Raw genomic sequence first — 25,149 nt, 5'->3', positions numbered from 1 at the left:
GATTTCACTAAGGTGTGGTGGGGGTACACATGTGGATAAAAGAGAAGAAGAGATTGACATCTCAATTGAGTGCTCTGTTTTTATTTGTTGGCTATGTACTGGTGGACAGCATAAAATATTTTCCCATATTTAGAAGCTAGTCAAACTACAACCCAAACTTTGGGGTTTCTAAATTTATTCTTATTTGGCAAAAAGAATGTTTTCATTTTCCAAAAGGACTTAAAATGCTCAAACAGTTGCAAACAACTCTTAGAAGGAACATTTTAATGAGCCAAATGTAAATATATGTAAATAAATTAAACCCACACAAATTAACTTTCCATACAAGTACTTATAATTAAGAGAAAAAGTGTCTGACAGTAGAAATTTGGGTTTTGCTTAGCTTTAGTTAGCCAAGAGAAACAAATTATGTCCAAGATTATACTGAATCTATTATGTGGAAATGTAGAAATATCAGATTTCCTTGGGCTTTCACTGACAATGTCGCCACTCCCAGAACTCAGGACAAATCCAACCTGCAGGGGGAACACATTAGCATCTGATCCATGTTTTATATTTTCTTCCCCCCAATTCAGTGCAGCAACTAATGAGAAAATAGCCTAATTCAAGAAAGGTAAACCTAAGGCAAACCTAGGAAGTTTATGTATAATCCTAACCCTCTGTCCTCCAAGTCACTACTATATACTCCTAACATTGTCAGGTACCCCATCCCTAGGCAAATCCATCAGTCTGTTCTATCTTAACATAGAAATAATTTTTCAGAATAGGGATCACCAACATTAGCATCCTTCCTGCATGCCTTCTCAACATCCCTGTGTCCACCCTTACTTTGTGACTTCCTGAGAAGGCCTTTCTAAACTGAATCTAAACAGATTACATCAAGAAATTCCCCCATAAACAGGAGTTCTTTACAGTAATTAATGCTTTTCACACAATTATGAATAAAACAACTAAGAAAAACCAAACCTAAGGCTTCTTCTGAAGCCAAGAATCCTGGGTCCAGCAGCATCAAGGACATTAATAGTTTCAAAGCACAAATGATGACATGGAAGAGAGGCAATTTTCTATTTACTGGACAATCCCTGTGGCTTCAGCAGAAGCGCTATCTCTTAGGTGCCTTTCAGAAGCACTCTGTTTCTGTGGGGTCTCTCATTAAAACTGGTGATAGTATGCACACTAACTTAGAGAATTATTGTATGAGTTCTGAAAGGTCAAAGCTCAACTTTTCCTGACTAGAAACCTCCCTTTGTTACAAGTGGATCAGGTGCTCTCTGCCCCCTCCCTGGGCTTCTCTATAGAAGTGTAAATCAGGAATAGTGTTCCTCTCCTGCAGCATGATCCACTGGGTATCTAGCTATATACTCCAGCCAAGCACTCCTCTCTATGGGATGAGAGTTTAGGAATCCTGCTGACTCTTTGCCTATGGCTTCTTCCCCAATAAACCATACTTGACAATCAAGTGACATTTGTCCCTATTCTCTGGCTCTGCAAATATCTTTTTTTCCCCGTAAAGATCACCTAGACCAACATCCTATTTAATGCAAGATCTCTGTCTAAGGCATCCTCAACAGATGTTTTTTATCTTCAATAACTTTCTATTGCCTGTTTATTCATTGTCATTCATTACAAAGAAATTATTAAGTATCCACAGGTAGTTAGTAAGGCCCTGTACTAGTGTACAGCATTTAATAATATAACAGTCCCACAGCATTCAAGATCTTCTGTGGTCTGAGAACAATCCTCATTTTTCAGCTTTATTTCTCACTGGTGAAAAGTGACTAACATATCAAGCACCTATAGTAATCCAAGTACCATATGTTTAATTGTCATAGTTCTTAAAATTTGTCCCAATAAAAAAAAAAATTGTCCCAATAGTACCATGAAGGAGGCATACATGAAGACGTCAACCTCTTCCCCTACTATTGTTACCCTTCCTATGGACTGATTCTCAGTATGTGCTTTGGTTTCTCCAAAGAAGAGAAAAACAAAAAAACAAAAACATAACAAAACAAAACTCAACCCAAACAAACAAAAACTCTGAGGTTTTAAAGGTTATTTTCTTTATGTGTTATCACTTACCTAAGTGGCACACAGAATTCAGATACAGGTTTGCCAGCTTCAGGGCCTATGAGTTTCCTACTATACCATGTAGTTCCTGTGCCTGGCACAGAGTAGATGTTTGATAAATATTTTCAAATATATGGATGAATAAATAAATAAAATTTAAAAGACCACATCATTTTGCCATTTTAAAACTGCTTTTGACCTGAGGCTTTTAGAAAATTTGACATTATTTTCTGCACAAAAGAAATTATAGTAAACATATGTTCTCCAACAACTTCTAAGATATACATTTAAAGATTATTTTTCTCTGGTTTTTCAGTGATCTCAGAAATTGTTCTCAAATTACTCTGTGTTCCCGTCTTCTGCCTTTAATAAATGGATTGCCAACTACCACAAAACATTAGCTTTAAAGTGGATAAAAATGCTGCTTGACTCATAGGTTGGCTAAGCTGCAGAAGTGTGAAGGCAATGTGAGGCTACTGATGAATTTTATTTACTGACTTAAGGAAAAAAAATCATCACTTAATTTATAAGGCCTGACCTAGATGAAACCCCCAAGAGTCAGGCTCTTACTTGAGAATGCACATCAGTGTCTTCAAATTCGATTAGTGTGATTTTCCAAGACATAAGCACGGCTCCCAGCAAAGTGTTCAACCACTGGAAACACAATCAATCATGCCAGGCATCATAAGCTTAATGCAAGCCCCCTAAGTGCATCATAGAGAGACACAGAGAAAACAACCAGGAAAAAAAAAAAAAGGGTAAAGCCTTGCTAAGTAAACATAATTCACATACAGAATTTAAAATTGCCCTTTTCCCACTTAGTGAAAGAAGATTTCACACGGATGATAAATAGTGGAGATTTGATACTTGAGCAAATCTCCTCTGGAGATATCCTTTGACAAGGTAAGAAGCTAAACAAAAACAAACAAAAAAATTCAAGAGATACCTTCTCATATCACCATATAAATAATATAGCCAGTAGCCTAACTATTTTCCCCTCCAGTTGCAAAGCACTTTCAAGAGCATTCTCTTACAGGTAAACCAATTAGAATAATTTGTCTGTAGCTACAGAAGTCATTGGGAACAGCGCTGGAACTTGAATTGAAGTCCCTGGACTCACTGTTCAGAACTTTAATCACTCTATCATGCAAGGCCCTGAGATACACAAAACACTGTGCTACCAAGGGATGAGGACAGTGAGAAAAATAGTATTAATTTTCTGCTGTCCATGAGCTTACACCTAAAATGATGCTGTCTTAGATTTGGAAGGGCACTTAGAGATAATCTACTCTAGGCCTTTGATTTTTTACAGATGAAGAAACTAAGGCCACATAAATAAAAAGATTTATTTAAGGTTCAAAGTTACCCACAAAATGTCTAAAATTCAGTTGTTCTAAACCTTCACTCGTTTTTCTCCTCTACTTCTCCCTAGTAAGTCATATACATGGGCTAGTGTAGGGTAGTCCTTGCTCAAGGCATAACTGAGATGTGAATATATCTGCTGAGTGATGTTAAGTAGTACTGCCCTACCCACACACACTTTGTTTTCCTGGAAGGCTGAAGAGCCTCCTATATGAACAAAGCAGTCACATCCAAGGCTGGACTCTGGTAGCACAGTAAAATATGACAGAAAGGATGTAATCCAAGGAAATCAAATTGCCAGAGGATACTAAAGAATGTCTCCTCCTTCCAACACCAAATAAATGTCCTGTGTGAAGTTAATATGACCACAATGAGCCAAAATGAGCAAAAGGGACTAATGGTTGAGGGAAAGGTAGTTCAAGGGAGAGCAATGGCTCAGACTCACTTTCCAGGATGTATATCATGTCCCAGGGATCCCCCAAAGTATTTGGAAGAAATGGAGCTCTGAAATGGGGATTGAACTTTTACTACACAAACAGGCTAGTAAGATTCAAGTGACAGTGTTAATGTGAACTTGTTTGTACACAGAAGTTAGTAACCCATGAGTAACTTCAGTTTGCTTTTTAAAAAATCTAAAACAAGACTAGGACATGCTTCATAAACAGGAGGCAACAGCTTCAGAGACTTGGTATCATGGAATTATAGAGCTTCATTGTGAGCTGAGCTGATCAGGGATAGCTATGATTATCTGAAACACCAGTTTACAGAATAAATGGTGAAACTGAAGAGCAAGGCTGAATAATGGAACTTCATAAGCTTCAACATTTCTTTTGGATTCTTGATCATATCCATAAATTCTGACTTTTATTCCAGATTATAAAAACACTCTAAATCTTCAAATCTAAAATCATTCTAAATCTTCCAAGATTCTACTACTACATCTGGCAATTGCATTAGATATATGAATTAAATACCACTTGGTGAGTTATTTATTTCAAATCTGTCTCTAAAACAAGATTCTTAAGTTTTAAGATAACTCTCTACACAGTAGTGGGAAAAAAACATTTATTACTGGAGAAAATACCAGAGATAAACTTACTCCTTGGTTTTTAATCTGGAATGGGGACCAGAATCATACATGAAACTTTAGAAATATCTACATACCACTACATCCATGGTCTCTGATTTGTAAAAGTTCCATTAATGTCTTTGATGTGCATCTCTGGTTCAGAAGCTTTTATTGAATCTGTTTTCCACCCAACATACCAGCCACAGCAATGGGTAACCAGACATAGCCCAAAATACCTTAAATGTGTTTCAATTCCAATTCTGCATACCTCTACTTAAGGATTCACCCACATGCTAATGAATATCCCATTGCCCTGTACTTTCTAGCAACTTACCTTAGTTTAAGAGCAACACAGAAAAAGTCTACTCCCTCTACTGCAAGTTACCCCAATTTTAAAAAATTACATATAAGCAAATTACAATTTGCAGAAGTAACCTGACTCCTGTCAAAACTGGTATTAGAACACAAATGTTCAAACCCTGTAGTAAGCAGTCTATCCACTATCTACCTAGTGCTCTATCTACTACATAGGCTGAATTCTAATTTTCATCTCACCACTAAAAAGCTATGCACCTTTTCTATACCTTAAGGCTGTCATTCTCATCTCTATCATACTCACTGTCCCTTTATATAAGAAGCATTTAACTTACTCTTACTCTTTTAAAATGAAATTGATAGATCATGCAATCTACTTGCACACATAACTTTTTAAAAAAGCAATATAATTGTGATATAGAGTAATGTACTTAAAATATTATGTATTTCAATATAAATGTTTGGGGTAGACTTGCAGAATGCCTGTACATAAAGTATAGAAAGTGTAGAACTACTGGGAATGTGACAATTACAGATGTAGACTGACTCAGGTGTGTTGTAATATCATGAGCAGTACTGTAGAGAGTCACATGCTTTTCCAAAATGATTAGTAACTCTAGGTAAGGAACAAAATAAAGTACAGCCTTTTCCAATTTTCACAATACAAGCATTCCTGGAAAATCACTTATGTTTAAACTATGCAAAATTGTTTTGCATTTATATATAAAATGGAGTTTGTTTCTCAGCTCGAAAATTATAAACAGGTGTTTCATGCACATTTTTTTAAAAGATTTTATTTATTTATTCATGAGAGACAAAGAGAGAGAGGCAGAGGTACAGGCAGAGGGAGAAGCAGGCTCCGTGCAGGGAGCCCGACATGGGACTCGATCCTGGGTCTCCAGGATCAGGCCCTGGGCTGAAGGCAGTGCTAAACCACTGAGCCACCAAGGCTGCCCGTGTTTCATGTACTTTAATGTCATGTCTAACATTCAAAGTTTTGAAGGAAAGAATACCATTTATTGTTTATATCTCTTGAGCATTCAAGGCATCAGGCATCCCTAGTACCACCCATAAAATGCTAGTAGTGCTACCTCCAATTATTAGAACAATGAAAGTCATCCCAACAAATTTTCAAAATGTCCCAAGGGAAGAGAATCACCTCATAGACAAATATAGTAACAGTGCTAATTATAAAAACTATAAGATATCTGATAGTTATTTCTACATAAACTTAAATCAATACTCAGAGACCTTAAATATCAGCACACAGGTTTTGTTCAACATATTTTTATAACTTTAAACCAGAAATGTATTTCTCTTTAAATATCAATTCCTATTAAAGTATACACTTGTGGCTTAAAAAAGAAATTAGTGAATCTACTTCACATATTTTCACATCCTTCCTTCCTACTTGTGTCAATAGCTACTGCCCTAATCCATGATTGCTATTACTTTTACTTGAAATACTGAAATAGACTTCTAATTTGTCTATACTTCCAATACATTTTATAAAATGATATTAAATGTAGCCATGACTTTATTGGGCTTACTCCCAGGATTGTTGCATCCCAGCTGCCAGCTAGTAGACATAAAATTATTTCATCAATATGAGTAGTAAATTAAATTGGAGTATGAAATAAAAACTGAAACATGGGGCAGTCGGGGTGGCTAAGCACCCGGAGACCTGGGATCGATGCCCATATCGGGCTCCCTGCATGGAGCCTGCTTCTCCCTCCACCTGTGTCTCTGCCTCTCTCTCTGTGTCTCTCATGAATAAATAAATAAAATCTTTTTAAATAATACTGAAACAGGGATCCCTGGGTGGCGCAGCGGTTTGGCACCTGCCTTTGGCCCAGGGCGCGATCCTGGAGACCCAGGATCGAATCCCACGTCGGGCTCCTGGTGCGTGGAGCCTGCTTCTCCCTCTGCCTATGTCTCTGCCTCTCTCTCTCTCTCTGTGACTATCATAAAAAAAAAAAAAAAATACTGAAACATGCACCTTTCTCCAAAAAAGAAGGTATTTCATAAAAATTCCCTCAAACATTTGATAACATGTTTTACAGAATTACAGAATATTGGAGATGTAAATAATCATAGAAATTATCTAATGCAAACTCATTTTAAACATGAAAAAAGAGACCAAGGGAGATGATGTAACATACTTAGCTAAATTACATGCTGGACTAATTCATAACAGAAATGGAATTAGAACCAAGGCAACCTGAGTCTTAGTTCCTACACTCCTACATACTTTCTGTTGTTGCTGTTGTTAGGCAAATCAATTTATCTGTGAGTACTTAAAACTAGCTATGTTAGGTAATGATTTAACTCTCAATATTTCCTTAAGTCCCTAAATTGTGAACCTGGGAAAGAAGAGCTGTGTGTGTGTGAGTGTGTGTGTGTGTGAGTGTGTGTGTGTTTTCAGGATTTAGTATTATTTTTCATTAAAGAAAATCCAAGTCAGAGCCACACTAAAACACCTTCATCTGTTTCCCATTGATCGGTGAGTCATCATAGATCATATTAGGACCTTAATGTTCAGGATAGAACACTGAAATTTAAGCTTATTGAGATTGTGATGGATGGCCATTTCGAATCTGTGTGTAGGAGACCAACACAGCACCAATCTAATATGTTAGAAGAAACAATTAGAGAGAAATTAATTCTGGGGAATGATCATTGATTCTGATGTGATGCAAGCATTTAGACATCCCAGTCATTGTATTTCCTTTCTGTTTTATTACTGTGCCATTCTACCTTTCTATCTCATTAGAATTGAATTTTATACCTTAGTTTTTACTAAGGTATTAAATGCATACATTTAAGTAAAACATTATCAGACTGCAAATAATAAATAGACATACTTAATTTTCATTCCAACAGCTAGATGACTTTACATTGAACTTTTAGTAAACTGGAGAGTCTTAAAAGTGTCATTATGTCATTCATCCAGAGATAAATGTTTGGCTGCTAATATGATCCTATAATTTACTTTATCCCTAAGAAACAGGAGATAGTTTGCCAGGAAAGCTGAGGGTGAGGAGGATAGATTAAGAATGTTTCCAATGAGAATCAAAGGATTGAAAAAGCAAGAAATAGTGCTAAGAATAACCATCTGGAAAGAGAAAGAAGACTCTCAAAAGCCAGTGGACTTAGTTAAACCAGTTCAGTATACATGGAGTAAACAAAATGCATAGGAAAAGAAAGTCTAAATCTAAAGTCCAAAAGGAAAAAATGGGAATGAAATCCTAAAAGTGATAATAAAGTACCAAAAACAGAAGCACCATGATTGCTCAAATCAGAATTCATTCTGTCTACAACTAATCATTGATAGATTGCATTCTAATTTTGATAACATTACAAAGGAAAAAAAAAACTTTTATCATGCTTAATTTTAGTCCTCTGGCAAGAGTGTAAATGCTCTCTAGTGCCCAAGGTTAAGAAATAATGGTCAAGACTAATGAAGTTATTGATTTCTTATTACTTTTTAAAAATATGAATCAACACTATTGATACTTAATGAACCAAATTGTCTCCAATTATTCCGTCTATCACATCTTCTTAAAGTGATCCACCTACACTTTATGATTAATGAGGGAAAAATTGGTGATGTGTAAACAGTCCTGAAAATATATACTTTAAGTATAGACAAATAAAAAACATACATGTAGAAAATTCTTGAGAAAAATAGTATTTCCTGAATCACAAAAAATTCACATCTAAATCAAAAGCTAAAAATAAACATTATTCAACAGGATTAGTACAAAATTAAGTGGGAAGAACAAAAAACCCCAATGTTCTTAAATTTAAAATAAGCAATGATTGAGAAGAGACTTTACAAGTGTGTGATGACTCTCCATCTATTCTTCAGAAACCCTATTATTTCACGAGCCCTAGAGAAGCTTTCTGCTCTTAAAACTGAATAAGGAGGATCTTTTTTCCAATTTGCAGAAGGGAAAAGCAAGTTATCTGGAAGGTTTTGTTTTTCAATTTTAACTTTTTTTTTAAAAAGCTTGCAAACCTTTTGGCACCTACCTCTACACTTCCCATGCTAAGCACCAGCAGACACAAAGTCTCTGATTAATTAGAAAAAAGAATGCATTTCAAACAATAGTAAAATAACTACTATGAGGAGCACGAGGTCTTCCTGAATCTTACATCTTGTCTTTCTTATTTTTACATGTTTGTAGAGTTTTTCTGTGACATTTTGGAGAGAGAATAAAATGAATCCCTATAATAGTTTTGTGCCTTTATATACCTTTATACAGTCACTCCTCATATGGTTTAAAATTATATCACGCTGTTAGAAATATTCAGTATACATGTACTGCCCTCATTGTGCTACCTCTCTTCTCCTTATTTATGTTCACACTATACTTTGTGTCAGGTTTAATTTAATTTCCACGTGTTCCATAGCACCTACAGTTAATACTAGCAGATCTCACGTGATCTTGTTCACTGTATACATAATTTTGTACACACATAGTGTTAATAGTAAAAAAATAAATTAGTGTGCTTTTCTCTCTGTGTGTTTCCATATGTATATTTGCATATATATGCATTTCCCTAATATAAGTTTCTCCCCTGAAAGTCAAAGGTAGCCCATCTGTTCAGGGATGCATTTATTAAAATTAATAAGAGGAACAAAAATAGAAAGAAACAGTTAATATTCAGCTGTTTTTGCTTAAAATAGGATTTTGCAACAAGAAATATGTTTGGAATCCTAGTATTACTGAAACAGATGTTTGGCACACTTTTCAGTTTATATAAGGGTAGTCCAGAAAGGAACAGGAAGGAAGACAATGCCAACGTTTTGCAGTACTAGGGAGCTCAGAGTAAGATGTGGGAGAGGGGTAAAATTTAGAAACTCCAAGACAAGCACAGTGGTGATCAAGAACATGCTGATGATGGCACAGTAGCAAGGAGAAGGTAAGCCTCTAGAAGTTTGCATACTGACATTTTCTGTTGAGTCTCTGGGTATCAGAGCTGAATTAGTATTACAGGCAGGTAAACAGGTAAAGTTGAAGCAGTCCTTTTGATTTTCAATGGCCTATGTTTAAGAGACCAAGAAGTCTTTGCATATATGTGAAAAGGACAGAAAGTTTTCTTTCTATCTCTCTTTTTTTTTTAAGATTTATTTATTTATTGGAGAGAAAGAGCACCAGTGGGAGGGGCAGAGGGAAAGGGAGAGAGAATCTCAAGCAGAACCTCTGACCGCAGAGTCCTACGCCAGTTCCATCTCAGGACGCTGAGATTCTGACCTGAGCAGAAACCAAGAGTTGGACATTTAACCAATGGCATTATCCAGGTGCCCCCAGATTGGAAGTTTTAAGAAAACACCCTAGACTCAGAGAAAGGAAGCTGTGTCTGGTGGGGATTTCAAGCTCAAAGACTACCAGTGCCAGAGCCCTGGGTTCTATAAGAAAAACCATGTTTGTTCAGACAAATAGAAACAACCAGTTTCAGGGCAGCAGGCCATCAGTCCCAGGAGCAAATCCCACCTGTGATGTATATTTAAAAAACAAGAGGATGACAGGAGGGCTCTATCTTCTCTGCTGCCAGAGGGGATGCCATCAGCCTCCCTCTCTGTATATATCCAAATCCAGCACACCACTACCCACAGAGCAGACATTAATCATTGATTAGCAGAAATACATATATCCCCACCAAAGTCTTTGTGGAGCTACAGTCTATCAGTGCTTCTCAAGAAGAGATGGTACTTCCTCCCTAGAAGATATTGTAAAGAAATGCCTTTGTTTTTCACAATGGCTAGGAAGTGCTACAGCATTTAGTGAGTGGGAGCCATGGTTCCTAAATAATCTTCATTATTTAAGTGAAGAAAAAATACTCTTCACTAAAATAATGCATTGCTTACCAAACTGTCAATAGAACCTCTACTGAGAAATGAAAGCACTATAGTTACAGATGTAGGACTGATAAATTACAGAAGAGAAGAAGGGAATGGTATGCAAAACCTGAGGGGGGCGGAGAGATAGGGGTGCAGAGAAGAGATGAATGTATATCAATATTGCTAAGTGATAAATATTGAAAAACAACAGAAAATTATTTTTAAACACCAAAATTACAGAGAACTACCCTAAAATGTTCACTCCTAAAGAACACTTCTGCTAACTTTTGAGTTATAAGCAAATGGCTCTCTTAAGATTCACTTAAAATCTCTAAGAGGTGCTGTGAGTCATGATGGACAGTGGTGACAGTGAGCCCAGGGGAGAGAGACAAGGCAGGGCAGATAGTAGAGATGGTGAGTGTCAGGTCAACTTCTCCTGACTCTAGAACATTAAACCTCTAGGTAAAAATGCTAGCCTCCTGACTTTAGCGCAAACCAGGTGGTGGCTAAATTCATAAATAATAGGTTCATGGCCCCTCCGTGATAACAAGAGGGAAAAAGGGCATTAAGAAAACTTAAAGTTCACCCAGAAATTTCCATACATGAAGCCAAAATATATGAAGAAAGACTGTTGAGATCTTTATAAAAATGTCCTTTCTTAAACATGCTTATAGTAACTCTTCAAAATTTGGGACTGACATCTGCTTTAGGAGCTTCAATGTCACTGACTTCCCTCCTTCAACTTTATATATTACACTACCAACAGTATTAGTGGATGTGAAAAATGACTCAGTTCTATACATCGCATTCTGAAGCTTTGTAATACTCACTATTATGTTCATCAAATACACATGCTTAGTCCCTACTATATAGAAAAGTAAAAAAAAAAAAAAAAAAAAAGAGTTGAACTTTACTTTCTCTCCCAGCCTTGCCAACCAAATTTTAGTTACTTAAAAACAACAAAAAGCCCACTGTACTTTGAGAGAAACAATAAGGGACTTCCATTCTCTGCACTAGGATGAAACAGCCATGTGCCTTTAGATTCTTGTTTTCCTTCTGGCTTCTCTAATGAGTCTTTATAATCCTGCACTGACCTTGAACTACATTTTTCTTTTCTATAAGGTGTTTGTCTGTGTATGAAGAGCAATGGCAAACGTTATAAAAATAAACACTAACTCACGTGATGAAAAGTTTAAAGAAATAGACATGAAAGAAATAAAATAGTGTATAAAAAGATATTGAATATATTTTGATCCATGTTATTTTCATTACCCTTGGTTTCCCATAGAATTTATGCAGGATCCCAGAGATTAAGAGGAAAGTCTTGTGTTTTCTCAGCATAGATAGCTGGGAAATAATAGAAGATGGGATCAATGGGCCTTTACATAAGCTTTGCAGCAAATGCAGATCTAACCAATTCAAACTTTGTCAATTTGCTGTTTTGAAACTCATTTAAACTAAAAATATAATCTCCAGAGCCATATTAATAAAACTGATTAAAAGGAAAAAAAGTTCTCAGTGCAGGAGGCATTGGTCTTGTTATGGTCACTTAATATTAAAGCATCTACAGAAAGTCATACACACGCATGCACACACACACACACACACACACACACACCATAAAGTTGATTCTGTCTCTTGGGACACCTGGGTGGCTCAGTGGCTGAGCATCTGCCTTTGGCTCAGGGCGTGATCCTGGAGACCTGGAATCAAGTCCCACATCTGGCTCCCTGCAAGGAGCCTCCTTCTCTCTCTGCCTGTGTCTCTGCCCCTCTCTCCCTCTCTCTCTCGCTCTGTGTGTGTGTGTGTATGTGTGCATCTCTTGTGAATAAATAAATAAAATCTTTTTTAAAAAAGTCCACATTATAAGGCCCAATCCTAAAAATGTTAAAGGCAGACTTTCATTCAGAAAAGCAAAGTCAAATTTATTAATTTTTACTTTTTCACTTGTAATCTTTAAGAAAAGAACATGTTAAAATAAACCTCTTGATGAAGAGTGTTGACATGTGAGAAATTGGATCAATGGGGTCTCCTGCTGATAATCCAAGATTTGCAAAATTTAAAGATATTTATGAAGCTAAAACATGTATTTATAATATATCATTAGTCTTTGTCAAATGAACTGAGAAATAATTTTAGGAATTAAAGACAGAAAAATTATTTTTATTTTGGTGACCTTTTGTTATAGCAATTTTGTCTGCATTAACTCAAACAGTAGAAAAATTCATTTTCTCTTCAATAACAGTCCAGAGTTGGGCTGCAGATAGGAGATGGGTAAATTCTGCTTTAAACCAGGGATAATTCCATTTGTTCCGCATAACTGAGGTGGATCACCACCACTTCAGTCATAATACAGCCCATGGAGAGAGAGAAAACAGAATGTAAATCATGTTCTTTTTTAAAAAACCTAATACACATCACATCACATCACATTACTAATCTCCCATTGGCTGGGGTTTAGTCAAGTGTCCATGCCTAGCTACAAGCTAGGAAGGCTAGAAAGAATAGTGCTGAGTCAAGCTTCCATGCGGCCAGGTAAAATTTAGATGGTCAGTTACAGAAAGGAATAAAGTAACTTTAGATGCTGGTGGGTAACAACAGTCTCTGGCAGGGCAGTAACTGCCTCTGGGAAGAGAGACTAAAGACTCTGAGTATGGGATAAGAGAAAGATGTGGCATCTATTTTGTATCATCTATTCTATTCTATTCTATTCTATTCTATTCTATTCTATTCTATTCTATTATTCTATTCTATTCTATTCTATTCTATGTACACTTTAATACTATTAATTATTTCTTGTTCTTTAAAATAGTTTAAAAGATTTTAAAAGAGTTAAAGTTAGGGGTTATTGGGTGGCTCGTTGCTTAAGCAACTGACTCTTGATTTCGGTTCAGGTCATGATCTCAGCGTCATGAGATGAAGCCCTATGTCAAACTCTGTGCTGAGCATGGAGTTTGCTTAGGATTCTCTCTCCTTCTCCTTCTGCCCCTCCCTCCACTTGTTCTAAATAAATAAACAAACAAACAAATAAAATATTTTTAGAAAGGAGTTAAGATTAAATAAAAATATATAATGGCTTTTTCCAATGAGCTTTGCATTCTCAATACTAGCTAAAGCTTAATAATTAGCCTTAAAACATACAAATATACATGCATGGGCTTTAAGACATATATTCACATACTTTTAAATATTTTTAATAGATAATTAAGATCACCATCTGGAACCAGGCTGCTAGATTCAAACTCTAGTATGACTGTAGCACCTATAACAGTGTGACATAAAGCAAGTTATTTAATCATTTTGTCAGTCTAGCTTCTTCATCTGTAAAAGGGGTCAAAAATTATAATACCTTCTTCATTAATTTGTTGTGCAGGTTGAATGGTTTAATAAACAATAAAGCATTTCTGACAAGTATTATCATTGTTTGCTATTATTGCTACTAAAAATTATCATTGATTATTAAAAAATATCAGAGCAAACTTAGATAATTGTCTGCCCAGTAACCATTTTCTTCCTCCTTATCAATTCACAACTTCAATTTTATTCTATATGGCAAAGTATTCAATTAAAAACATTAGCCTCCATGCTACCCTTGAAGTTAGGTATAAATATTTGACACTGTCCTGGCCAAAGAGATGAAAGTAGAAGTCACTCAGTAGGCATGCCAATTAAGTTATTGTCATCTGCCCTGAAGCCAAAAATATAATTTTTTTAAAAGCCTGTAAGCTTTGGAAACCACCTATCAAATCCAACAGAAACTTACAAAGCTAGAATGAATTCTCTGTCCACTCTATCTTTGTGGTATTCATATTTCAAAATGTAGATCGTGATTTGCAAAACTGAGATGCTTCTTCTCATAAGATTTGGAGATTGTGTCTACAGAACATCTAAAATAATGAAGGGTTCTTTCATCTGGTAGGTCAATACTATATATGTGATTCAGATTTTCATTTACTTAAAAGTTTTTTGGTTACTCCTTGGAAAGCAAACCATCATTGGTTTCCAAAATCAACAATTTCTCATTCTCAGTATTTACCAATAAAACTGATATTACAGAACTACTATCATATTTATCATCACTTTTATTTAGGTAAATATAAAACTTGTCTTTAATATACTCTTTCCCTAATATATCACTCTTATTTATTCCAAGATGAATAAATTCAGCTTTTCTTAAAAGGCTACTTAACTCCAAATTTAAAAAGATATTATAATTTAGAAATTCAAAGAAAAGGAAGAGAGACAAAGGATTTCCTAAAAGGAAAATGCTTAGTAACCTTGGCTTTGAGGTAGAATGCTTTTGTTTTAAACTCTAGTGTTCATCCTCTGTTCTAAAAATCAGGGATAAAATAGCAGCAAAACATATAGTTCCTGCTCTCATAAAGTTTATATTTTAGTGCAAGATAAAGAGTTAAACACTCAATTGTATAATGTAATAATTTAGTTACCATGGTAGTAACAACAACCAATCAGAGAGATTGTTAAAGGCAGCCAGAACTTAGAGTTCAGAGAAAGGTTTGATAGGTAATTAATATTTAAATTTAAATTCAAATTGAAATCTCAAGGATCAAGGATATATAGGGTAGGGAGAGTCAGGGTATGTTCCAGACTGAGTCAACAGTATGCTTGAGAACAATGCTGTAGGAAGCCACATGGTTATCTCTGAGGACCAAAGAGCTAGCTAGAATGCATCAGCAAAGAGGCAAGTTGTGTGAAATAATGCTTATGAGGATTTCATAATTTATACCAAATACCACTTCACACATTGTGATGGCTAATTCTATGTGTTAACCTGACTGACTTAAGGGATGCTCAAATAGCTGGTGAACATTATTTCTGGGTCTCCTTCTCTAATGCAGATGGGCATCATTCAATTCACTGAGGGCTTAAATAGAACAAAAAGGTGGAGGAAGGGGAAATATGCTCTTTTGCTTGAGCTGAGGCATCCATTCATCCTCTACTGTCTTTCAATATTGATGCTCCTCGATTTAGGGCCTTTGGACTAAGATTTATTGTATCTTAAGATTTCCCTTCTCTACATCAGCTTCCCTGGTTCTCAGGCCTTTGGACTTGGACTGAATTACACCTCAAGTTTTCCTGGTTCTGTAGATTGCAGGTTGAGCCCGCAACTTCTTGGGCTCTATAATCACATAAACTAATTCCTTTTTTTTTTTTTTTACATAAACTAATTCCTATAATAAACCTCCTCTTATCTATATCTGTATCTACATATATTTCAATTCTATTAGTTCAGGGTGGGTTTTTTGGTGGTTTTTTTTTTTTTGAGAACCCTAATTTTTTTGAGAACACCTGTTTTTTTAGAACACCTATATTATTATCATTCACCCTGTGTCATGGCTAGTTTATGTTGAATAACAAACAAACCCCCATATCTCAGTGGCTTAAAGTTATCATATTTTATTTCTTATCCCAACTACTTGATTACCATGGTTGAGATGGAGAACCTGCTCACTTTGTGACCTAGACTGACAAAGCTGTAACTAGCTGGGACATGGCAGGTTTCTGAGGCTGAGAGTAAGGAAAACTCTAAAAGGACTCAAATGACAATATAATGCTTAGGCCCCCAAAACAGCACAAATTGCTCTTGCTCACAGTTATTGACCAGAACTGGACATGTAGTCCTACCCAATCACAGTGTGCAAAGAATTGCAATCCTGCCATGAAGGCAAAAACACTGGTAATACTTGGTAAGCACCCTTAACGATGACCACATCACTATTAAAAAAAAAAAAAAAAGCTGGGGTTAAAAACATTATATATACAAAAATTCAGGGAAAAAGACTGAAATTAGGTAAAAAAAAACAGTAAGAATAACAATAGACACTTTTTATGGTGAAATTATATATGGTTTACGTTTTATATACTTCTTTGTGTTTTTTAAATGTTCTCCAATCAATATTTATATTATTCTTGGCTTATATGGAACAGGAAAAAAATCCTCAAGAATGACTAAAACAACATAGAAGTTCTTTAAAAAGTGTAGAGGTAGTCATCCATGGATGATAGAATATTCCAAAATGTAAGGCACCTAGTGTTTATCCTATCTTGCTGCTCAGATGTGCATGATTTCCTTCCACTAAGGTCATCTCATTGTACAGGATGGTTGCCAGCACACCAGTCATTACTGATTTTCCAAGAAGCAGAAATGAGGAACAGGAGCAGAGTAAAGTATTCCCCATAAATCAAGCACACTACTTCTGCTAACATCTCTTTTAGCCACTCTACTGGTAAGGGCTGGGGTGGGGGAAGGGGAGGAATGTGCTTGAAAATGAAGTATTTTCTCTAGATAAACATATATCACTCAAATATCAGAGATTCTGTTACTGTGAGAAGTTTTAAATGACGCCTATTATAACTTCTATTGGCCTCCTTATCTCTAACATCAATTTCTTTCTTGTCTTTCCTTCATGCTGCAATCTGAGATATAGACATTTTTTTTCAAATGGATTATCTTTAATGGTTCAAAAAAGACGCCAAAATAATTTTGTATACTTTCTTCTTATTCTCTGTCTTGTCTAGTGATGTGAATACACACACAAACATATTACTATAAATTATAATATATCAAATTTGCTTTAATAAAAGTATCACTTGCTGTTGTACCTCCCTAATATAAAAGAAAAACAACTTAGACTTAATAAATTAGTGTAATCAAGTTTAAATCAGTCTCTGCCATGGAAATAGTAAGATAATTTATAATTCATAGTCCAAAATGGACTTGGATGAAGGGAGAAGATACACTATCGTGGAAGGGGAATAGATATGTTTGATCCTGGAATTGTTTTCCTTTGCTGCTTCATTTTGTCTAGTTTTGGGGCATTGATTTCTGTCCCTCTAACATCCACTGGAGTGTCTACAGCTGGTATAAATCAGCAGCCTTGATCTTGGCATGAACAATGCCAGATGATTACTTCCAAGGCACTCAGCCACCCTCTCTGTTGACTAGGTCTTCCCCTTACATCTAGCGGGCACTGTGGATCGCCTGAAGCCACACAGTTATTGCAATTCAATCCATTTAAGTCCTATATCATCTCTGAAAATGGCTTATAGTATGACTATTTTCAGACCTCCTAGAATTTTATTTTTAATTTATAAAAAGAAGCTTTGGAATGCAAAAATCCCTTTTCTCTTTCACCAAAGCTTACTTAACGAGGCTGTGGTATCACTAGGAACTCAAGAAAATCAGCATTAAATTTCAGAGCCCAACAAAGATTCATTTGTTTTGGGCATCGTGTTCTTAATATGTGGCAAGGAGAAGGTGCAAGGTCCTATTTTTTAGAAGGAATTAAATATAAATCATTTTAATATTAAAAATATTGCCCCAATATATTCATTTCATGCCATAACACCCACGTATAATAAATGCAGCTAATATTTTTGAGCATTCATTCTGTGCCAGACACTGCTTTTTTAAAAGTGCTTTTTAAGTGACAACTAAACTTCCCAACAAAATTATAATTGTTATCATTTATTTTTATAGAGAAAAAAACTAAAGCATAGATAAATTAATTGCTCAAGGTTGCAAAGATAATGTTCAGAACCAATCTGGTTACATAGCATGTGATGCTATACTGCCTTTCACATGAATATGCTCCATAAATAACATCTATAGGCTAATGAATTTTAAATTTAAATATCTAGCCTTGAAGTCTCCCCTAAATTTCAGAGTCAAATATTAAGTGGTAACTTAATTTTCACTTGTATCTCTAATAGTCATCTCAAAAATAGCATATTCCAAGCCAAATGCCTGGTTTCTATGCACCACCTCTTCCTGATTGCACCTGTTTCTCCTGTCTTTACCATTCCAGTAAACTGCCTCATCACCTTTCCAATTGCTCAAAATAATAATATCACTCTTGACTTATTTTTCTCATACTCTGTGTCCAGTCTATCAGGAAATCTGTTGGTTCTATCTTCAAGATATATCCAGAATTCAATCACTTCTTAATACCTCCATTGCTACTACCTGGTAGATGGTCTAACACACCATTATCTCTCTTCTAGATTATTAAAAAGCCTCTCACCTTAGACCTTCTGTTTCCACTCTGTCCCCTATAGTCTATTCCCAACAAAAGAACCAGAACAATCATTTAAAATATAATTCATATTAGGATGCTTTTTTGCTTAAAACCTTCTGACAGACTTCATGTCACTCAGAGTAAAAGCATAAATCTTTACAATTAATTGTGTGACACTACATGGCCTGGCTCCACTGTTCTCCCCTGAACCTCATGTTTTACTATCCTCCTCATCACTCACTCAAGCATCTCATTCATTATTTCTTCTCTCTTTTGACTCTGGACCTCTTGGTTTCCTTGCTGTTACTCAAATGCACTAAGCATGCTTTTGTCTCTGAGCCATTGTACTTGTTCTTCCCTGGACCTAAGGGGTCCTTACCAAATATCTACTATATTCCTTATTTCTTTCAGGTATTTGCTCTTATCCAAGAGGCCTTCCTGACCCTGTATTTGACATACCAATTCATGCACCCTCTCTATGTCTTGGTTCCTTCTATCCCCCTTTTTCTGCCTTTTTCTTCATTGTATTACCATCTAACACATAATATCTGTTCATTGTTAGCCTCTTTACACTAAAATGTAAGCAAGAAATGTATTTGTCTTGAATATAGCCACATCTAAGAGCCTAACATTTACCCAGCACATGACAGGTATTCAAAAAATGTTGTTAAAAAAATGGTGCCCATGGTCATACACACTACTTGGAATTTCACAAAAGTGTTTTATAGTCCTTTGTTTTTATGTGCTCTATTCCCTCTGCCAAAAATACCATTTCCTATTCTTTCATTGAGCAAAGTCTTGTTTGTACTTCAAAACCTACTTTCAGCTTTGCCTTCTCAAGGAAATCTTGCTCATATCTAGAGAATAGTGTTCCAAAATATGTACCTTCTGGCCTCAGTTGATTCACTTGAGGGTCTGTCCACTAGACTACAACTTCCTTAAAGTAATACTCTTTTATATAATTTTCTCTGTTCTTACTTGATTCACAGCCACACTAAGCGGAAAACTCCATACTTAATATTTCCTATTGGCCAAAGAACATGATATCTCACTTTCTAAGAGACTTCTCTTACCATAGGAGGATTTCATAGAGAAATTCCAAATCATGCCACTATTTTCCCAACTAAATTACTAATAATGTAACATGTGTATAATATGTAAAACTTTAATATTTTAAGGAATATCGGTCATCTTAACAACTTCAAAGCTTGTTTTACCAATTATTATCTATGTGATTATTAGCATTTGCCTTTAATAATTTATTTACCTATAAAATTAAGAAGTTAAAATAAATGACCTCTAAGATTTCCCACTTTCAAAGGTTCTTTAATGTAATTAATAGTAATAGTCATAACCAATAACCATGAATTACAAACTGAGAATATATAGTATCATTGTACTGTATTTTTTCAGCTAAAATTAAAATAATCTGGCATCTTTGTGGCTCCAACTTTTTTTTCTTCTTCGTTCTTTCTTTTCTTTTTTTTTTTTTTTTTTTTTTTGCAGTCAGCCAACTTGCTTGTTTAACTTTGGGTAGGGGGGTGGAGGTATCCTCTCTTTTTCTTAATTGGGGAAAAAAACTAATGATTGTCTAGTAATTCTTTTGATTATGGATTTATTTTTCTCAATTAGTTGGAAGAATTAAGTGTTCGATGGAATATTTTACAAAGGTCTAGTAGCACAATGACAAATGTTCAATTAAATATACATGAGATGTTAAGATCACGCACATGTATAAAGCACATAACTTTCAGAATTTAAGCAATATCAAGAGATACCCAGAAACTTCAAACAAACAAAAGAGCCGAAAATCACCGTTATAAAAATCCCACATCTTTTGGGAGAATAATAACCTAAAAGATTAGGCCAGAATAACAAGTCAAGTACTTCTTTAGAAGGACTAGCCTATTTATTTAAACAGGGACAAAAGGAAATGTAATAAACCCTCTACTTGCCTTGAGTCACAGCATGTGGCTTATAACCTAAACAAAGAAAAGAATTTGACAGATTCCACAGGTTAGTCGTGATGGAAATAATTTTCATGATTTAGCTGACAGGTCTTTTAATATTTTTGTTGTAGCTAAAGTAGAATGGAGAGATATATTACACTACCTAGCAGGCTTTCAGTCTGCTTTTATTCTATAGCTTTAGTTTCTTCTTTCATTTTCTCCCTTTGCATTTGATCTTGTTCCCATTGGAAGTGAACAACAAATCACCTGGTTTGCTTCCCAAAGACCAGGACAGGATTGGAGTAAGATGGAGCACAAGAGTCTTACTAATTTCCATGCATTTATGACTAAGAAGGTATTTGAAGCTCAGGAGTACTCTGCCTTTATATAAGTTTTAACCAGATTCTATGATTTTGTGGAGAGAGTCATACCAGCTGGCTCATGGAGTCCTCTCTGTCACTAACAGTATATCATTGGGCAATACAATTAACCTCTCTGTGCTTTACTTTCTTAATGTGAGAAATGGGTATGAAATTGTACTTTTTTTTTTTGCAAATTTATTGAGGCTTAAATGAGATCATGTCTACAAAGTGCTTAATACACTGCATTGTATTTATTCTTTCAGCAAATATTTGAGTTCCTACTATGATCCGTACTCTAAGCTATAGTAAACTTTCAGTAACTCTCAGTAAATATTAACCATTTTATGTTTATTATTAGTAGCATTAGCCTATCAATGCTAGTAGAGAAACATTCCAAAAAATTATTCAAATTGCAATTTTTCAAGAGTCCCTTTGTTGAAGGGAGAAGGGTGGTAAGTAAAAAGTTACTTTCAACTGCTTACAAAGGCATGCCTAGAGGAATAAGCTGTGGTGGTGCCTTTTCTGGATCTCTTTGTTAAGATTACTTGGATTAGTTCGGATTTCGAAAGCAGAAACAAAGGTTTGCTGCTCCATAATTAATATTTATTCATTTGATATTTTTTAAAGGCTGTATCAGGCTATTAGAGAAACAAGTGCAAGTTGTCTTAAAAGAGGATATTTTAAAACTAGTAAAGGAAATAAAACAACTGTATAAAAAACAAAGTATATGATAAATGTTGCAGAGATGGCATGAGGTCCTAAAGAAGAAAGCTATAGAAGAGTCATACTAAAAATAAGCCTTATAATAGCTTCAATTGCTATGACTCCAATCTAAATTTGAAGCTAGTACTTAACCCTCTCCCCTCTCACACAATGTGACATCATAAATCAAATCAGTTCTTCCAAATGGAATTCCCTAAGAGCAAATAGAGGGCCTCAGAACTACCATCCCTGGAAGCTGCTACTGTTCAGACATTTTATGACTTTTTTTTTTAAACTGATTGTGAAGCCTCCATTTTAGTGAATTTCTTTGGTTCTGCTCCTCTTTCTTTGTAACAAAAGGATGGTTATTTTGAGTCAATCCCTTGACGCCAAGTGAAAAGAGAACAATCTTGTATAGGAGAATTAGACACATTTAGAAGCTAAATATGGCACTCCTGTTAAGCAGTTTGGAAAATTTCAAGGCAAAGGGATTCATAAGGAAATTGCACTTGGGAAGAGAATAACAAGCATCTGAAAGTCAGAGAATAGAAGAGCAATAGTTACCAGTGCAAGTATAGAATCAGATAATTGAGGCAAATCACGCACAGTGCCTTGAGATTTTCAGAAGAAAGTTACCACAATATATAAATTTAAAGTATTATTAGCTAACACTGAACCTTCTCAATATAATCAGTAGCTGAGAAAAGTTATGTACAAGGAAAGATCATAAGTAGCAACAAATTCATTTAAAATTCAGGGCATGTAATTGTTTCAAAAAAACATTCAAAACACCCCTGATGGGTGATAAATGGGTTGTTACCAAAGTTATTTGTCCCACACACAACTAAGCCGAGTCCATAGGATAGCCACGTTGGAGTAGTTTGTTATGCCTGTATTCAAAGTCATGATCTCCATTAGATGTAATTGGTACCACATCTGTGGAAAAGTTAACTATAAATTTCAAATCATAGGTGGCTAACGAATAGAAATTGAATCATGTATCAATAGATTTTAAGACATTTCCCCTATAAAATGTTTCTAAATAATAACAAAAAATTTAGAGCTCTATGGAATATCTCTAAAAATAAATGCATTCTAGTTGTATCAGAATCTATATTATTCCTAAAAATATAATCCCATTTCTTCTTAAAAGTCTTGGGGCTAAATCCCAAAAATCCCAAGACAATTTAGTTTTTCCTTCTACAGTTATTCTCAATCTCTCTCTCTCTCTCTCTCCTTTCTTTTATTTATTTATTTATTTATTTATTTATTTATTTATTTATTTATTTTTCTCATTAAACTTTTGTTTTAATGGGTCTCAAAATTCTGTGACAGATTTTTGGTCAAGTTGTTTCCATTAAAAAGTACTGATTTTAAAAACTAATAACTTAAAACTGCCACACATACACACACACACAAAAAAAATGGTCTACAAAACATTCTCCTTTCCTTCTGAAGGTTTTACGATGCACTGTTATCATTAACCAGTCTTTTACTATTAAACTTAAATGGCCAATTGACACAAACAGTTCTGAGACCGTTCTTCCACCACTGATTAAGACTGTGGTGGCAGGTATTGGGGATAATATTCATTTAGCCTTCTGAGCTTTCTGGGAAGACTTGATGACTTTGCCAGCTCCAGCTGCCTTCTTGTCCACTGCTTTGATGACACCCACAGCAACCGTCTGTCTCATGTCACGAACAGCAAAACGGCCCAGAGGAGGATAGTCAGACAATTTCTGGTTGGAATGGTGACAACATGCTGGAGCCAAGTGCTAACATGCCTTGGTTCAAGGGATGGAAAGTCACCCGAAAAGATGGGAATGCCAGCGGAATCACACTGCTTGAAGCCCTGGATTGCATTCTGCCACCAACTCCTCCAACTGATAAGCCCTTGTGTCTGCCTCTCCAAGACATCTATAAAATTGGTGGTATTGGTACTGTCCCAGTGGGTCGAGTGGAGACTGGTGTTCTTAAGCCTGGCATGGTGGTCACCTTTGCTCCAGTCAATGTTACAACTGAAGTAAAGTCTGTTGAAATACACCATGAAGCTTTGAATGATGCTCTTCCTGGGGACAATGTGGGCTTCAATGTCAAGAACGTATCTGTCAAAGATGTTTGTCGTGACAACGTGGCTGGTGACAGCAAAAATGACCCACCAATGGAAGCAGCTGGCTTCACGGCTCAGGTGATTATCCTGAACCATCCAGGCCAAATCAGTGCTGGATATGCACCTGTGCTGGATTGTCACACAGCTCACATTGCTTGCAAGTTTGCTGAGCTGAAGGAAAAGATAGATCGTCGTTCTGGAAAGAAGGTGGAAGACGATCCCAAGTTCTTGAAATCTGGGGATGCTGCCATTGTTGATATGGTTCCTGGCAAGCCTATGTGTGTTGAGAGCTTCTCTGGCTATCCTCCTCTGGGCTGTTTTGCTGTTCTCCTTTCTTTTATAATCTCATTGCTTAAATTACAATATATTCTCTGGAATAAATCTCCAATTAAGGCTCCACTTCTTTTTTTTTTAAAGATGTTATTTATTTATTCATGAGAGACACACAGAGAGAGGCAGAGACATAGGCGGAAGGAGAAGCAGGCTCCCCGCAGGTAGGCCTATATGGGACTCGATCCCAGGACTCCAGGATCATGACCTGAACCAAAGGCAGATGCTCAACCACTGAGCCACCCAAGAGTGCCAAGGCTCCACTTCTAAACAAAAACCTAACCGTATATATTCCACTGCTTCCTCAATTTATCCCCCTGGGATGTCTTACAGGTACTTCATACCCAATATATCCCAAACTGAATCCATGAGCTTCATCCCAAGCCTGTTCCTCCTTCAGATGCTATCATTCTACAAACAGGTTGCATCACACATTTACCTTCTTAGCACAGTCTTAGTTATATTTGCCTCTCTCTGTACAAAGCCATGCTACACCCTGCTCCATCTAATTAATCACCAAATCCACATATTCTCCTCTGTTTTGAATGTGTCTATGACTATAATTACAATAAGAGAAAATATTTACATAGTATTTACTCTGTGGCAAGCCCTGTTCTAATAAGTACTTTACATGTATTAACTCATTCAATCATGTCAATAACCCCAGGAGTAAGTTTTACTGTTGTTACTATTCATATTTTACTGAAGAGGACATTAAGGCCAAGATAAATTAAATAAATTCTCCAAGGAAGCCCAAGTGGTCTGGTGGAAGTAGGATTTGAAACCAAACAATTTGGCTCCAGATGTTAGCCACCTAAGCTAGTGTTACCTCAGCCAGAGTTGACACCAGAACATTCCCAAAGAGCATATAAAGGGTTCAAGTCATCTGTGGAAGTAATTGGTGTTCATATGTGAAATTTTCATTTTAGTGAATCTCTTACCTAGATTATTCAATATCATCCTAATGATAGTGAATCAGATAATTGAGGCAAATCG

The 25,149-nt window shown here is 35.7% G+C and overlaps 1 long non-coding RNA gene across 2 annotated transcripts in view; it reads left to right on the top strand.

Moving 5' to 3' along the window:
- The first annotated feature begins 15,143 nt into the window (after window positions 1-15,143).
- The window catches only part of LOC140640942 (uncharacterized), a 36,743-nt gene continuing 26,737 nt past the window's right edge, over window positions 15,144-25,149 (top strand). Inside the window, exon 1 of one of the 2 annotated variants that reach the window (XR_012037539.1) lies at window positions 15,144-15,363. This is a non-coding gene — a long non-coding RNA (uncharacterized lncRNA). Of the gene's footprint in view, window positions 15,364-16,767; window positions 16,910-25,149 lie in introns of those variants that run through there. The other variant, XR_012037538.1, reaches the window with a different exon arrangement.

The sequence above is a fragment of the Canis lupus genome, chromosome 10 (genome assembly GCF_048164855.1).
Source record: "Canis lupus baileyi chromosome 10, mCanLup2.hap1, whole genome shotgun sequence".
Classification (NCBI taxonomy): Eukaryota; Metazoa; Chordata; class Mammalia; order Carnivora; family Canidae; genus Canis; species Canis lupus.
Note: the sequence above shows the minus strand (reverse complement) of the source record. Positions and strands in the feature narration are given on the sequence as shown.